Source organism: Podarcis melisellensis (genome assembly GCF_964234715.1).
Source record: "Podarcis melisellensis genome assembly, chromosome: 8".
NCBI classification, from domain to species: Eukaryota; Metazoa; Chordata; class Lepidosauria; order Squamata; family Lacertidae; genus Podarcis; species Podarcis melisellensis.
The window spans coordinates 41,375,444-41,391,988 of record NC_138540.1 but is presented as its reverse complement, the minus strand read 5'-3'; the positions used below and the strand labels follow the sequence as shown (position 1 = coordinate 41,391,988).

At 44.2% G+C, this 16,545-nt stretch overlaps 1 protein-coding gene and 1 long non-coding RNA gene across 4 annotated transcripts in view; both read right to left on the bottom strand.

Moving 5' to 3' along the window:
• The window catches only part of ANKRD11 (ankyrin repeat domain containing 11), a 201,096-nt gene that overhangs the window by 72,838 nt on the left and 111,713 nt on the right, over positions 1 to 16,545 (bottom strand). The window lies entirely within an intron of this gene.
• Positions 11,177 to 12,747, bottom strand: LOC309377065. The gene is made up of 2 exons (XR_014171422.1): positions 12,215 to 12,747; positions 11,177 to 11,232 (listed from the first exon to the last, which is right to left on the bottom strand). It is a non-coding gene; the product is annotated as an uncharacterized lncRNA (long non-coding RNA).

Below are 16,545 nucleotides of genomic sequence, written 5' to 3'. Positions count from 1 at the left end.
ATAATATGCTGCCATCTTTGTAATTTGCAAGTAGTAAGGCAAATACCTCAAACACTTGTTTCATTTAATCAGATTCCAGACATTTGCCTCACTATGGGAACACAGGAAGCTGTCTTACTCTGAGTCACACCATTGGTTCATCTAGCTCAGTATTATCTACACTGACTGGACATTCCCAGCCCTTCTTGAAGATGCCAGGTGTTGAACCTGGGACTGTCTGCATACAAGACTATGGCCCCTGCCCTGATTCGTTTAAGACATGGATCTAATTATTATCCAGCCAGATGTTAAAACATGATTTGACTTTTAGAGGATGTCTGGTAATTGAGGTTGTCAGCTTCATCTCTATAAATACATGCAGGAAAATATGGTTTCAAAGTAATACTGCTTTTGGAGAGGCACCTGCAAAGAACCAGAATGCCAGGGAGCATACAACATGCTCCTGTGTTTAAATTATAATCAGGAATTAAGATGAAAGATTTGAAATGCAAGTCTCTTTAGATATGATACTACAGCATGATAGGTTTCGCTTCACCAGTCCTTTATTAGGCATTACAAATATTGGCCATCATAAAAATCAATATATAAAATTTTAAAACATATACAAATAAACAGCCATGTAAAATATATAATGATAAGGATTTTAATTGTGATTTCTTCCCTCTAAATAGTGCCATTCACCACTCTAAGAGATGCTATTGACAAAAACTAAGCATCATATGTACTACAACAGCTATTAAAGCCTTCCATTTTAGTGTTTTGAGAGGGGGGGGAGTGCAAACTGTTCACAGGATTTGGCTGCCTCTAAAGCTGCAAATTCACTCTTGGTGTTCTGCTAAAACCAAAGAAAAAGAAAGTGTGATTCAAGTGACTTATGAGCAGAGCCATGCATGAGAACTCAAACCCCTATATTCATTTCATTGTTGCAGACTCCTATCACTGTGGGCTTTCTGGATCTGCTTAAGATCCTACAAGCTTAGCTTTTTTAGCAAGATGTTTCCTGGTTTGTATGGGTGGAGGGCAGGCTAGACCAGAAGTCTGCCACTATGATTCAGCATGCCTACATGCTAGAGCCAGGAAAAGACAAGGCTGAGAGGAAACAATAATGCAAAGGTAATTCTGGGAAACACAATAGCATCACTGTCACAGCAGGAGGATGGCCCACATTTAGCACAAATGAGTCACTATTGAGAATGCTGAATTTTAACCTGCATTTTTTTATTCTTGATTTTAAGAAACAGGGAATTCATGTTTTACAGTGAAAGGCATATGAAATAAAGACTTGTTGGCTTTTCCTTCTTTTGGCTCAGCTTTACTACACAGTGCTTAGGAGATTGAAGCCCTGTGAGATTCAGCTTGTCATACTGGCTTATAGGTTTGTTTCAAGTGGAATAAGCAGCTCCTCATACCCATCTCATCTTAGACAAACTGGTTACTGTACTGCAGACATGTGTTTTATAGTACTAAGCAATGAAATACTGCGAACCTTATTGTGATAACAAGAACAAAGAAAAAAGGGCAACACCTTCATGGCTTCAATTATTTTTCCTGAGTTTCTAATTTCCTCCTTGAGAATACACAGATACAAGGAATACAAGGAAGCAGAAATTATCAACTAATTTAGCAGGTTTCTGATTACAAATATGCTTACCGTATTTTTCGCACCATAGGACGCACTTTTTCCCCTCCAGAAATGAAGGGGAAATGTGTGTGCGTCCTATGGTGTGAATGCAGGCTTTCGCTGAAGCCTGGGGAGTGAGAGGGGTCGGTGCGCACCAACCCCTCATGCTCTCCAGGCTTCGCACACCTCTCCGCAAGCAGTGGGAGCCCAGCGCTGGGCTCCCGCTGCTTGCGGAGAGGTGCCTGCATGCCGAAGCCTGGGCGCGCTGAGCTCAGCGCGTCCAGGCTTCGCGGACCTCTCCGCAAGCAGCGGGAGCGTTCCCGCTGCTTGCGGAGAGGTGCCTGCATGCCGAAGCCTGGGCGCGCTGAGCTCAGCGCGTCCAGGCTTCGCGGACCTCTCCGCAAGCAGCGGGAGCGTTCCCGCTGCTTGCGGAGAGGTGCCTGCATGCCGAAGCCTGGGCGCGCTGAGCTCAGCGCGTCCAGGCTTCGCGGACCTCTCCGCAAGCAGCGGGAGCGCTCCCGCTGCTTGCGGAGAGCTGCCTGTTTGAGGGCTGGGGTCGGGGGAAGCTCTAGCTTCCCCCGCCCCAGCCCCGCACCTGGGGGGGAAATAATTTTTTCCCCTTTATTTCCCCCCAAAAAAACTGGGTGCGCCCTATGGTCCGGTGCGCCCTATGGTGCGAAAAATACGGTACTTACCCTTTGGCTCAGTTAACTTTAGACAAACTAGTAACCTAGGTTTTTACAAACTGTGAGCCAAGCCCTATCTGTAAAGTTAAGTAATGCCACCCAGCTGATGTGAATGTTGCTTATTCATTCTTCTTGTAACATTCTAAGGTAAAGGGCAAGTAAGTTTGGAAGTTGCACACACTGATATTGCCAGTCCTTTAACAATATTATAAGCTTTCTTTTGTTACTTAAAAAAAAAAAAGAATTCCAATGGGAGGATGATTTGTCATGATGCACTTTGCTGAGGAGTCTGTTCAGATAGATGAATTTTCATACATTTCTCCCACATGGAAATAATTATTTGGTGGCTGTTTAATATGCATACAGAAAACTCAAGTGACAGAAAGTCTGTTGCACAGAAGCCAAGAAATTCACACACAGTACACATTCTCCTGCTGCTCTGTACCTTCATATGGCGTGCACTATCCTATTCTGATTCTTTTCTCGTCTAGCATGTGCACCTAGAAAAAGCTGCCTCTCATATTACTTTAGAAGATAAGAAGGATCACATATCGTCTGAAATGTTCTGAAAGGGAGCTTAGAATCTCAATGAGCTTGTTTCATCCCCAAGTATGAGATACAGATCTCTGTAGAGCAGCAGCCTCACAAGAGAAAAAGAACTATCCTCGTAATGTTTAACTAGGCAATGAGACAGCAAAAGAAACGGTTGGTACTGCTGGGCTTTGGCAAGAAACTGCAAATTTCAGAGCATATGTCGTGGAAACACCATTCCACAATTCTATCATCCTTCTTCCTACCAATTTTCCTAAAAAGGCAGCCAGACTAGCATAGCTTATGAGCCCCTCACTGTTGCTGTGAATTCTCTTTCAAGAGAAAGCCTGAACGTTTGTGTTATAGTACAAATGCGATGGCCAAAGCTGGAATTCCAGAACTGAATAAAATATTTTCCCTCCTTCAAATTAAACTTGTTCCTTTTAAGCATGTTAGAAGGATTCCAAGAACTGCTTAAATGCAGCAGTTTTTGTTTGTATGTCAGTGGATTTCTTCTGCTACATAAGTTGCTCTCTGGAGAACTGGTTGTGCACTGTACCATTTTACTCCCCCACTCCAGCTATTCCTACTTCCATACATTTCCACAGCCCAAGATGTTTTGTCTTCACTTATAGCTCTCACCACTATAGAAAAACAATTACATAGTACATATTCTATGTATCTTCACTTTTACACTGTCACACAAGCCAAGAATCTTAGTAGCGTGCCACACATCCTCCCATAATCAAGCTATATAGAACTCTTACAATTTATCCATATGGCCATGGACACAATGGCACATAGAAAAAGGATATTGATTTTCCCCACCCCACCAAACTTAATAAAAAGGTTAATTCAAAGTAAAGTATGAATATATGAAACTGCCCAGCCTTTCCCAATCAGGTGCCATCCAGATGTTGCTGGACTACAACTTCCAGAATTCTTTGCCATTGGCAATGTTAGGCAGGTGTGGTGGAAGCTGGATTCTAAAATACTGCAACAGCACCAGGTTGAGGAAGATTGATCTAGCACCAGAACTGAACTTGGAGTAGTATCCCAAAGTCTCAGGGATCTCCTTTCCTTGCCCTGCTATCCAATAATCTATCTCTGATATCTACCCCTCCACGAAAAAAATGTTTAAGGGAAGCATGCACTATATAACAAAACAGAAAATATGTTAAACAAAAGTAGGCACACTTCTATATAAAAATAACAGACTTGCTACAATTTGCTATTTTCAAGATAAAGAATCGAGAATGCTCAGTTTTGAAAATGCCTTTAAAAGATGAATACAGCTTAACTTTCATTTAAAATACTGTTACCAGAAATCTACCTATACCGGCTCTAAGGAGAGCATCCAGCACCATCTCTCCTTTTCTACACCTCTTACTGGTTGTTTAACAAAATAATGTCCTCAATTATTTAACTCTGAATTGCAGGCCTCAACTATGTTTCCTCCTTCATGAAACATTTAAACTCTGTATGTATCAATATTGTTAGCCTTCATTTCCCACAACATTGTTACAATCTGTCTCAAGAGACAATAGAAGAGTGTGCCATCAGGGGTAAAAGTCAAGTTACAGTGCCTACTATGTACTGGAGAGAAATGTTTTATTGCAGTTGTGGCAGATGAAGGCATCTGGTTTCACTTTTACAGATGCACCATGGAGCTCCTCCAAGTGGTCATTTCTCCTTTGGTGACTGCTGTGGATACACAACCTGTCTGTCTGTCTGTCTGTCTTTCTGTCTGTCTGTCTGTCTGTCTGTCTCCAGGCAGCATGGTTGTCTGTAATTCACACATGGCAGAGTTAATGTTGCCAGTCTTTATGGCACAATACAGAGTTGGTCTCCCAACAAGCCTGGTGCCTGAAGCCAGCTCCCTGGATAGCACATCCTTGGGGATCCTGCCATTTTCCATTCTGTAGACATGACAAAGCCAGCATAGACATCGCTGAGAAGTTTGAACATGCTGGGAATGTGGGACTGGGAGAGCACCTTTTTGTTTGAGACTGTGTCCTGCCATGTGATGCCCAAAATCTTCCTGGCACAGCATATATGGAAGGCATTGAGGTGTCACTCCTGGTGGGTGTAACTTGCCTATGTTTTGAGTAAGGCTTGCTCACAATCTACTTAATATTAAGGTAAAGGTAAAGGTACCCCTGCCCATACGGGCCAGTCTTGACAGACTCTGGGGTTGTGCGCCCATCTCACTTAAGAGGCCAGGGGCCAGCGCTGTCCGGAGACACTTCCGGGTCACATGGCCAGTGTGACATCGCTGCTCTGGCGAGCCAGAGCTGCACACGGAAACGCCATTTACCTTCCCGCTGGTAAGCGGTCCCTATTTATCTACTTGCACCCGGAGGTGCTTTCGAACTGCTAGGTTGGCAGGCGCTGGGACCGAGCAGCGGGAGCGCACCCCGCAGCAGGGATTCGAACCGCCGACCTTTCGATCAGCAAGTCCTAGGCGCTGAGGCTTTAACCCACAGCGCCACCTGTGTCCCTACTTAATATTAGGCTTGGGCAAATGTTCCCTTTATTTGTGGAGATGGGGGTGCTCTATAAAACAGGGGTGGCTAACCTGTGGTCTTGCAGATGTTATTGCAGTACAGTTTCCATCATCCCTGACTACTGACTATGCTGGCTGGGGCTAATAAAAGTTGAAGACTATCAGGAAGGCACAGATGAGCCACCCTGCTTTACAATAAGCTCATCAGACAAGTGCCTTTATGTTCACCTTAACAAACATTAGATATTAAGGACCTCTGGCAAATCACTTTTGAACTAACATACCACAACTATCAGGCTCATGGGCATTCCCTGACATGAGTACACAAAACAGTAAGTTTATTTATTGTATTTGTATCCTTTCGTTCCTCCAAAATAATAATTCTGGGGTGGATGGAGTCTGTTTATTTAAAGAATTGTTATCCTTTTCTTCAGCTGAAAAGGCTTCCAGAGCAGCTTATGTACAAAATATATTAATTCTGTGTTATTCAAAATATGAAAGCACATTTTCAGGATTCCCCTCTCCCAGAGTCTCTTCGGAAAAAAATCCTAGGATTAAGAACAGCCAAGCTGGGGCACAGAGATTGCTGACTATTAACCTCATGGAGCTTTCACAACCCCCTCACTCTATGAATGTAGGCAACTGTATAGGAGGGCTGTACCAACTAAACTAAAAGGTCTGCATTCAAATCATGATGTTAACACATCCACCTACGTGCTTGATGCTGCCTTTGAAAAGAGCTCCTCTTATGATTCCAGTACATTTTCTCTTGTGAGCACTGTTTGCAAATGATAGCAGGCTGCTGCCCCAAAGCTGATTGTGCAAACACAAGCCCTGGAAGCAGCCTGGCCCATTTCAGTTTCCTGGCAACGTGGCTAAAGCCAGCTTCATGGATCTACAAAATGAGCAAACTGATTTCATTATCTGCTTTTGCACATCATGAGGAAGGAGAATAAATACCTGGCACCAAAGTACATTCTGGTAATTATTAACCTGGTGTGAGTAGCAGAAGCAGTAGTAAACAGGTAAACTTTGAAGTCTTGTATTCTACTATGCAGGGGGGTGGGTATAGATTTCTACCTTTTAGCCCATTTGCCTGACTTTCTTTTCGAATGAGATTTTTAGCTTGCTTATCTAAAACTGCTGTAGAGCATTTACATGTAGCAGAGGGGACCAATCAATTAAAATAATCTTTAAAAAGAATCTTTCAGGGTATTTAAATGTTATTATTTTTACACCCCATCATGTGTGTTACTTTCTAAAAAATTCTAAAAGTGATAACCTCTATTAAAAACTCTACAGCATTTACATGTGAAGCTTTTAACTGATGCATGGGCAAACTCAATAATAATGAACACAAGGCTACATACATTGCAAACACATATATAAAGACCAAGAAAAATGACCAGGTATCAAATACAAATGTTGGTACAGAAGCAAGCTATTGTCCAACTGGCTTCTTCCCAAAACAATGGAAATAACAACAGTATTTTAGTATTTGTTTGCATCATGTTATTTTTCAACAAAGCAAACATGAATTTCACATTACAGAATCAGTAACCACCACAGCAGTTGTTGTGATCAGTCTGTGCCCAAGCAAGATGCTGGTAGTACTTTTTCAGCCTTTTTTCAGCAAAGCCAGCTTTCAATCCAGTAGTTACACTACTTAGAACATTAATACTCCCACACAGGGATGGAAGAAAATGAGGGTCATTAATGTTCACTGCAAAGTGTTCTTATCTGCGTAGTTAGAACTATTACTGTAATAACTTTGAACAAATGCACATGCTGGTGACCAGGAACATACAGGACTAGAAATGGCAGCGTGACCCATCACTGTACTTCACTTTTTCTAATTTATGTGGATAATTGCAATCACATATCTACAACCTGCTGAGTGAAATCATTTTGTACACAGTGTTACAAAGTGGGACAGGAATGCTAGGAGCCATATGGCTCCTGGGACCTAGGTGCTTGTGTTGTTTTTTGCTGCCCTGCTACCAGACCAGGCAGTCCTGCAGCATACAAAAAAAGTTAAAAAACAAAATGCTGCCCGGAGAATCAGGGAATCTGCAGGGTAGAAAGGCAGCAAAAGATGTGTCTTTTGCTACAGCCCCAAACACTTGATTCACCTGACAGCGCAGCAGCAGCAATAATAATAATAATAATAATAATAATAATAATAATAATAATAATAATGTTCATTTTGCTGCCAGATGAATCAGGGGGTCTGCAAGGTACCATGGCAGCAAAGGACGTGCTTCTTCTTCTTCTTCTTTGCTACCGCATTAAACACCTGATAGTTTTGTTTTGTTTTTTGTTTTGCTGCCAGGGGAATCAGAAGGTCTGTAAGTTAGAATGGGAGCAAAAGATATGTCTTTTGCTACCCCACTACCCCGCCAGACACCTGATTCACCTGGCAGCACAGCAGCAAAAAAAAAAAGTCTTTTGCTGCTGCGCTGCTGGGCAAATCAGGTGTTTGGCGGGGGGAGCACAGCAACAAAATATGAGCTTCTTTTACTGCCCGCTGTGACTGCAGGTGGACATGATAGGTGCTAAGGGTGGCGCCTGGGCATCTCCATCCAATCGCAAAAGGCTGGTTTCCGGTCACAAAATGCATCTGGTGCCTGGCTAATTTCAAACACTGCTTACACACAGATTCAGTGATGTTAGTACAGATCCCTACATGACACCTGGTACTAAGCTGTAGATATCTAAACATCATTGGATGCTTGGTTTCAAAAGGAAGGTGCTTCAGAAAGTTAAACAAAATCTTTTCAGCTTATTATCACCTATTAGGAATGAGTTTTCTCATCATATTGCTTGAGAAACCCTAAGGAAAATACAGAAGAGGAAACAGACAATTTACCCATTCTTATGCATGCAACCTCTATAAATGGACAGACTTGGACACAAGTTACATTGACAAAAATGTAGGGTGAAAATGTAGTCAGAAAGACTTGATTTAAATCTTTTTTTTTTTTTTACAGAAAGGATCATTCTTGTTGGTATAATCTTAATGTTTACAACCAGATTAAGGTTTCATTTTTGGAATAATAAATTTTCAGAGTAGTTTTTACACTTATATAAATAATTACTGATTTGGTTATACTATTAGAAATACATAGACAGATAATTATGAAATTATTGCGAGGTTTAATAAGTTAACTGTTTATATTTGGACAACTTTTCTGCTGTACTTTACTGGAAGGAGAAAAATACTTCCTTCCTTAATAACAATTTAAACATTTTATTTAACTAAAACAATATCCATGTTGTTAAATGATGTGGTTAAACAATTTTTTTTCTAAAAAACCCAACTTAGACTTAGTTTTAGCACACATGAAAAAATTAAAACTAATCCTTATTTCCTGATGAATAGCCTTTGGACTATAAGATAACTTAAATAGAAAACTATCTTTAGAAGGATTTTTCCTCCAAAAACATTGTATTTTTAAAAATCTGATTTAAATCAAAAAAATCTAATTTAAATTTTAAAAATCCATTTTTAAAAAATCATTGATTTTTATCCACCCTGCAAGAATGTGACTACTGTTATGTGCTTTTTCCTCAGATTTCTGTATACAGTAGTCTGCTCAAGTTCTATTTTAATTCTCAGTTCTCAAACTTTGAATTGTTTCTCTCATTTCTGGTGAGCTATCACCCTGGTAGGGTTGCCTTATTTTGAAAAGCAAGAAAGGAGGACACATTTGCCGATTTCTACTTTTAACTATGGATCGCTATGGTGACTCTATCCATGAAAAAGAGGGCATGTGGCAACCCTACCTGCAGTATCCTAAAAAGGGAAAGTGAGGTGGTCCTCCTAAACTTCTAGAGCTATTGAGCCCATCTCATGTTCTACAGCAGGCATAGCCAAACTTGGCCCTCCAGCTGTTTTGGGACTACAATTCCTATCATCCCTGACCACTGGTAATGTTAGCTAGGGATGATGAGAGTTGTAGTCCCAAAACAGCTGGAGGGCCAAGTTTGGCCATGCCTGTTCTACAAGGAGGCTGTAAGAAACCAGATTACTATCTATGAGATTGAAGGGAGTGGGCAGGGGGGTGCATTGACAGTTGGAAGGCAACGCCCGGAGAGCAGGAGGAGAAATGCATCTGGAGCAAATAAGATATGCAGGTTTGACTGATAAGCGAAAGGAGTGCACTGCCAAAATGCTCTGGCAACACCCAATGAGGCCATAAGGCAAAGGGGGGAATATGATATGATACGTTACTGGTGGTGGGGTGGTTGGGAGGTGCTGCTAGGGTATAAAAACTGCTTGCTTACGTGTTTTAGGGGCCCCCAGCCTTTGGAAATAATTCCGCTGGTGGTCTCTGCGCAGATCACAATAAACATTTTCTCCGAAGGAACTGAATCCCTGGTGCTTCTTTGTCACCTCTGCGTCCTGGGTAAGCGGGCAAATGGATCCCAAGTAATTAAGGCTTCAGATTTGGGGGCTCGTCCGGGATTTGCCCAAACCCATTGGACCGGAGGCCAGGCTCGACCGCGGTGAACAGCTTGGGCTGGTGCTCGCAGCTCCAAGCGCGCACCCTGCCAGTTTGTAGGGGGAGCTAGCCACACCGTCCCAAAGTGGAGACACCCGGTCGAGGGAGAAAAACGACGGCCGAGGAAAGGGACCCACAACGGGAGAAAGGTGAGCTCTAAGGGAAAGGGGCTAGAGGCTTGATCAACCTCACCTGGCCGTGGCAGTAAAAGTGCCGCCAGGAGGGTAGGAGGGGAGGACAGAGGGGAGCCTGTGTTGTGTGTGGTGTGAAAGGATGAATGTATATGTGAGGCCGGGGCTTAGCGTCCCCTTGGCCAAGCGTGTGTAGGATTGTGAGTTACTTGGCAGCGCGAGCTCGTCCAAGCCACAGTCTGTAGCAAAACCGGTGTGTTTGAAGAGAAGTCCCATATAGGAGCAGAGTATTTTGTTAGACATGGGATCTGGAGGCAGTAAATGTACCCCTTTGCAGTGTTTACTGGATAACTGGAGAACAGCTACAAAACATGACTATTGGGGTTTTAAGTTGCAGAAAGAGAGACTCAGAACTTTATGTGAAGTAGTTTGGCCCACGCACCGAACTGGCTGGCCATCAGAGGGCACTCTCGACCTGCAGTTAATAGACCCCCTGTGGCAAAATATAGTTAATGTTCACCCGGACCAGATTCCTTATATTTCCACCTGGAAAACTAATGTGGGAAAAAATCCCTCGTGGCTGGAATCCTGCCGCAGTAGAATAGACCAGGGCGCCCGCCTGTGTGCGGTCAGAACGAAGCCAAAACCCCAGGTCTTACAGGACCTGGAAGAAGAAGGTGTATTGAGACCTCCTCCCCCATATGCCCCACCAACGGCAGTGCCATGGGAGGCCAAAGATGATGAATCAGATGAGGAAAAGGGAGAGGATGAGGAGTTTAGACAGACTATTGGAAAGTTGACAAAGGGTGGAAAGAGGTGGACTGAAGAACAAAGGAAAAGAGTTAGAGATTTTGTAAATGACTTTAAGGAAGAAATAGACGTTAGTGGGCACTTAGTGAGTGCCGCAGAGTGTAAAAGGGAGCAATGGAAGAAGAAACAGAGACATTGGGAACAGGCTTGGGATAGAGCTGCCCTGCATAAGGCAGCCAAGAAACAAAAGGAGAGAGCAGAGAAAATAGCCCCCCTGCGCCGGGTTTATGACCCACCGGGACCCCCAGGGGTGAACGGGGCGCCAGCGCCACGAACATATACGGTCCAACATGTGCCTTTCTCAAGTGCAGATGTATGTAATTGGCGCAATCAGAACCCCTCTTTTGAGGAGAACCCAGCGAAAATTATAAAATTGTTTGAAGGGATTTTTAAAACTTATAATCCCACTTATGATGATTTACAATATCTCCTGGACTCACTACTAACTACAGAAGAAACTAGGAGAGTCCACACTGAGGCAAGAGCGCATTTGCGGGCTCAAAACCTGGGTGAGGTGGCCATAAATATCGCCTACCCCCCGAGAAACCCCTAACTGGGATTACCAAGAAGTGGGAGGCCAAAATTCTTTAAATACGTACCGCCAACATGTATTGACTGGGATGAGGCGGGCCTCCCGGAAGCCTACTAATTTGATAATAATAATAATAATAAATTTTATTTGTATCCCGCCCTCCCCAGCCGAAGCCGGGCTCAGGGCGGCTAACAACAATCAAAACAATCAAACAATCAGATAATTGCACATTCTAAAAATAAATAAATAAAAAATTCCTTCCAGTAGCACCTTTTTTTTTTGTTTTGACTATGGCAGACCAACACGGCTACCTATCTGTAACTATTCTAAAAATATTTCATTATAAAAAATCAATTGAAATCAAATTAATGGCAACTGATTAAGCAAGATTCTGTGCAGGTTGCCAGAGGAGGGAGTCAGGCTGTGCCCTGACCAAAGGCCTGGTGGAACAACTCTGTCTTGCAGGCCCTGCGGAAAGATGTCAGGTCCCGCAGGGCCCTAGTCTCTTGTGACAGAGCGTTCCACCAGATTGGAGCCGCAGCCGAGAAGGCCCTGGCTATAGTTGAGGCCAGCCTAACCTCTCTGAGGCCTGGGACCTTGAGGATGTTATTATTTGCAGACCGTAGGTGATGAGAGTTAGGGAAGTGATTCAGAATCATGAAAGCCACCAAGGACTTGTTAAACCACCTGGCTGAGGCTGGATACCGGGTATCCAAGAAAAAGGCGCAGATATGTCAACCAACTGTAAAATACCTTGGTTTTGACATCTCTCACCAACAGCGAACTCTAAGGGAGGAAAGAAAACAGGCTATTATCCAAATACCAGAGCCAAAAAACCGCAGGGAGCTCCGTGGTTTTCTGGGATCCGCAGGGTTCTGTAGGATATGGATACCTAACTACAGCAGCATTGCTCGGCCCCTGCATGAGTCAACTAGGGGAACAGAGAAGGATCCTTTTATATGGGGCAGGGAACAGCAGCAGGCTTTTCAGGATCTCAAAGTGGCATTACAACAAGCCCTAGCGCTTGGCATCCCAAACCCCGAGAAGCCTTTTACCCTGTTCATAGATGAAGACCAGGGGGTAGCCAAGGGAGTTTTATGCCAGAAACTGGGAAATTGGCAGCAACCCGTTGCATACTTGTCAGAGAGGCTAACCTCAACAGAACAAGGGTTGCCCCCCTGTATGAGAGCGGTTGTGGCAGTGGCCACCCTACTCACAAAGGCAGATAAATTCACGTTCGGACAAGACACCACTTGTGTGACTCCACACGCAGTCCCAGCCTTACTTGACATGAAAGGCACCTATTTCCTATCACAAGCAAAAATGAGGAAGTGCCAGATGCTGTTATTACATCCACGCCTGAAGTTTCAGGTTACCACAGCCCTTAACCCAGCTACCTTATTACCGGTAGGAGAAGGTGAGGGACCGACCCATGATTGTGTAGAGGTCATGAATGAAGTGTATTCCAGCAGGCCTGACCTTAAGGATGAGGCAAACCCACATTGGCCTTCATGGTTTGTGGATTGTGGATGGAGCAGCTTTGTTGAGGCTGGACAGCGAAAGGCAGGATATGCAGTGGTAGCCCTTGAAAACAATGTGGTTGAGGCCAGTTCACTCCCACTGGGAACCTCAGCCCAACTGGCTGAAATAACGGCACTTACCAGGGCCCTGTGTCTAGCAAAAGGGGAAAAGATCAATATTTATACTGACTCAAAGTACGCTTTCCTCACCCTGCATGCCCACGGGGCACTGTGGAAGGAAAGAGGTCTGCTCACCTCCAGAGGGGGTCAAGTGGCGCACCCTCAGGCGCTCTTAGACCTTCTGGACGCTGTCTGGGAACCTGAAGCAGTGGCAGTGATACACTGTTATGGACACAAAACTGGACCTAGTGAAGAGGCCAGGGGAAACCGCCTGGCTGACCGGGTAGCAAAGGAAGCAGCCCGGGGTTCATCCCCAACACCTTTCATTGGGGCCCTGGTACCAGAAGAAATTCTGGATAGCACCTTGAAACCAAGGTACTCTGCCCATGAGGTGGCTACTGCAGATGCTGAGGATATGGATCCCAGGATCATTGTCCCGGCAAGTAATTCAGCGGTACCATGAGTCCACCCATGTGGGACCTGATGACATGACCAAGCAGCTGGAAAAGTGTTTTTATGTGGCCAACCTTTACCAACTGGCTGCCCAAGCTTCCAGGAAATGCATGTTGTGCCAAAGGAACAACCCTAGAACTGGACACTTGGCTCCACCAGGAGTTCAGCACAGTGGGACGGCACCCATGGAGGACCTTGTTGTGGACTTTACTGAATTACCTCGATGTGGATTGTATCATTATTTGCTTGTGGCAGTATGTACGTACACAGGCGCCCAGCGGACGACCGCTCTGCTGGTATCACTCCGGACCTCTAGGCACGGCTGGAGAAGTGGATGGGAGGAGCGCCCGCCGGCAGCGCTCCCAACGTACCTGCAGTTCGAGTAACACCACCTGATAATGTTTTAAATTCCGAAAGAACTCTAGTGTGTATTATTTGGTGTGAGGAAGAGCCCGTGGGTATTTTGACACCAAGTGCCACCTACTCTTGTGGGTGGGTGGTAATCTACCAACCTTGGGCTCCTTCCCCGTGGGGCTTGTGTTTGCCCTCCACCCACCAAGGATATAGTCACCCCGCAGGACTAGAAGGGTTCTATTTGCATACTATAGGTTTTGATCCTTGGAGGTTTCCACGACCCCTTTTATCCTGATCGCCCTGAACGCCCAGGCAGGCCAAATCCTTCCCCAGACCCTTATCATGATTAAGGAATGGTGGGAGGAACCTTGGAACCATCGGGCATGGTGGATAGGGGTGACATGTACTGCCTTGATTATATGGATGCTGTTATATTTCTGTTGGCACGAACGCCATAGGTTTTCTGGAAGGAAGCGATCCCCCTCCATCCCCTTGATGATCCTTCTCCTATTTATGGTGGGAGAATCCATTCCCAAGGCCAAATGCTTCCAGGCCTTACATCGTAATAGCATTTTCCCCACACATGAAATGAGAAGACAGGGGGCTCAGAGTCTCTATAACAAGTGGCTTCAATTGGCAGAAAAAGTAGCCCATGTTCCTGTACAAACTTGGGAAGGAAGGATGGGATATGTCCTACTAGACAATTTCCTCCCAACAGGGTGGCTCCGGGGGCTCTTTGCTATGCTTATGGGACCTTTGCTAATTTTGCTTTTGCTCTGCTTCTGTATTCCCTGCTTTTGCAACAGATGATGCAAAAAAATGATGTCCCAAATGATGGGACCCCGTGTGATTGCCCTCATGCGAGAGTATAGGCCTATCCCTGCGAACGAACCTATGGATTAGGTTGTTCAGAAGAAGAGGAGGGAAATGAAGGGAGTGGGCAGGGGGGGTGCATTGACAGTTGGAAGGCAACGCCCGGAGAGCAGGAGGAGAAATGCATCTGGAGCAAATAAGATATGCAGGTTTGACTGATAAGCGAAAGGAGTGCACTGCCAAAATGCTCTGGCAACACCCAATGAGGCCATAAGGCAAAGGGGGGAATATTAGACTGAAGGGAAGGATTCAGAAAGAAAAGATAGTCTTGCCATTAATTTTTTTGTAGCTGGCCAAACTAATTGGTTCCAAGGCAGACAATGAAAGCCCTTTGGGGGCTAACTAACAAACATTTCGGATATTCCTTTAGACCAAGACAACTATGAACTCCCTAGAACTGTATTTTGCGTTATAAACAGAGAAAAAGCATGATCACCTGTGAATACACACAATGTATCTTGTGGGGGGAGGGGTGCCGCACACTGAGAACACTAAGCGCACTGCAATTTAGTTCTGATTTAAGTGTCTGAGAGCAGAACTACGCATTATCTTAAAAAGGCAAGGTCCAAGCCTGTGTTTGCAGAGATAAAAGGACTATAGACACAGAGGTCACCTGTGTGGGGAGCACTTGGAAGGGGTGCTCAATGCTTATTGCATCTGCCAATTGTCACCTGTAAATGCCACTCCCTGTCCAAAAGCCAGTTCTCCCCCAACAATTTCAGAGAATAGCTGTGGTAAAAAATAATAGAAGGGGGGCAGGATCCTGGGTGAATACAACTAGCAAAGGAAGAGTAATCACTCCCTCTAACTGGCCACTGGCCCCCAATAGCAAACCTAGCCCAGCATTAGTGTTATGAAAGATTGGTTATCTGCCCACATGTCCCATTCTCCCACCCCCACATTCACCCTCAATATCCAGCTCTCCTTTGAGAATAGTATTAAAATAATCCCAGCCAAAGTAAAGAGAATTCTTATTAACAAAACAATTTTACATGTATATTGCACAACTAGTCATTACTACAATCTCTTTCTCTCTCAATGTGGCTTATGCACAATTTTAAATGCTGGACAAACACAAGTTGTTTTGATACTACATATGATTTGATACTATAATTGGCTTTTCTGGGGAAACTCATGGCAAATATGAAATAAGCTATAGATTTTTCATACAGATGCCTGGAAAATGAATGGCATGGCTGTTCCTGGGAAAGTACATGCACACATGCATGAGCACATGCACGTGCACACACACACCCCTCTTACTCTTAAGTGGAAATCAACATGAAGAGACAGCCTTCATTTCCTCTCTGGTTCTGCCCCATGCCCTGCATGATGCTGCAGAGACCCAAAGAAAAGCAGTAGCTCTCATTCATGCACAAGCTCTGTCCTTCCTTCAGATTATTTCTGGAAGCAAGGAACAGGCTGCACATCTACAAATACTTGAAATGAATACCCAAGTGGTTCCAAACCTTTTAAAATCTTTCTTTGAGGATGGAAGCATAAATACATTCATTTTTAAAAGAAGAAACCTTTCATTTTTTTCCTTATAAATGATGATGACTTTCTGAAAGTATGAGCACTCTCCATCAGAGACTGCTAGAGGTCCTTCAAGGACTCATGCATTTCCAGAGTTGCAAAAGGGGAGCCCACACGTGACAGAATATCTGATAGAAGGTTCAACCATGAAGGCACAGAAAAAGGCAGCAGAGAGAGAAACTAAAGCCAGAGTTCATGTAAAGTCCAGTTCAATGCCATTTCAGTGTAGAGAAACTTGCCTTTGAACATGGGAGGCCAAGCGTCAAATCCCTACTCAATTATGATCCACACTGGGTGGCCTGCACCACAGTCTCTTGGCTTAGCTTCGTCGGTCTTTTCTAAGAATGTATTTAAGCACATTTATACT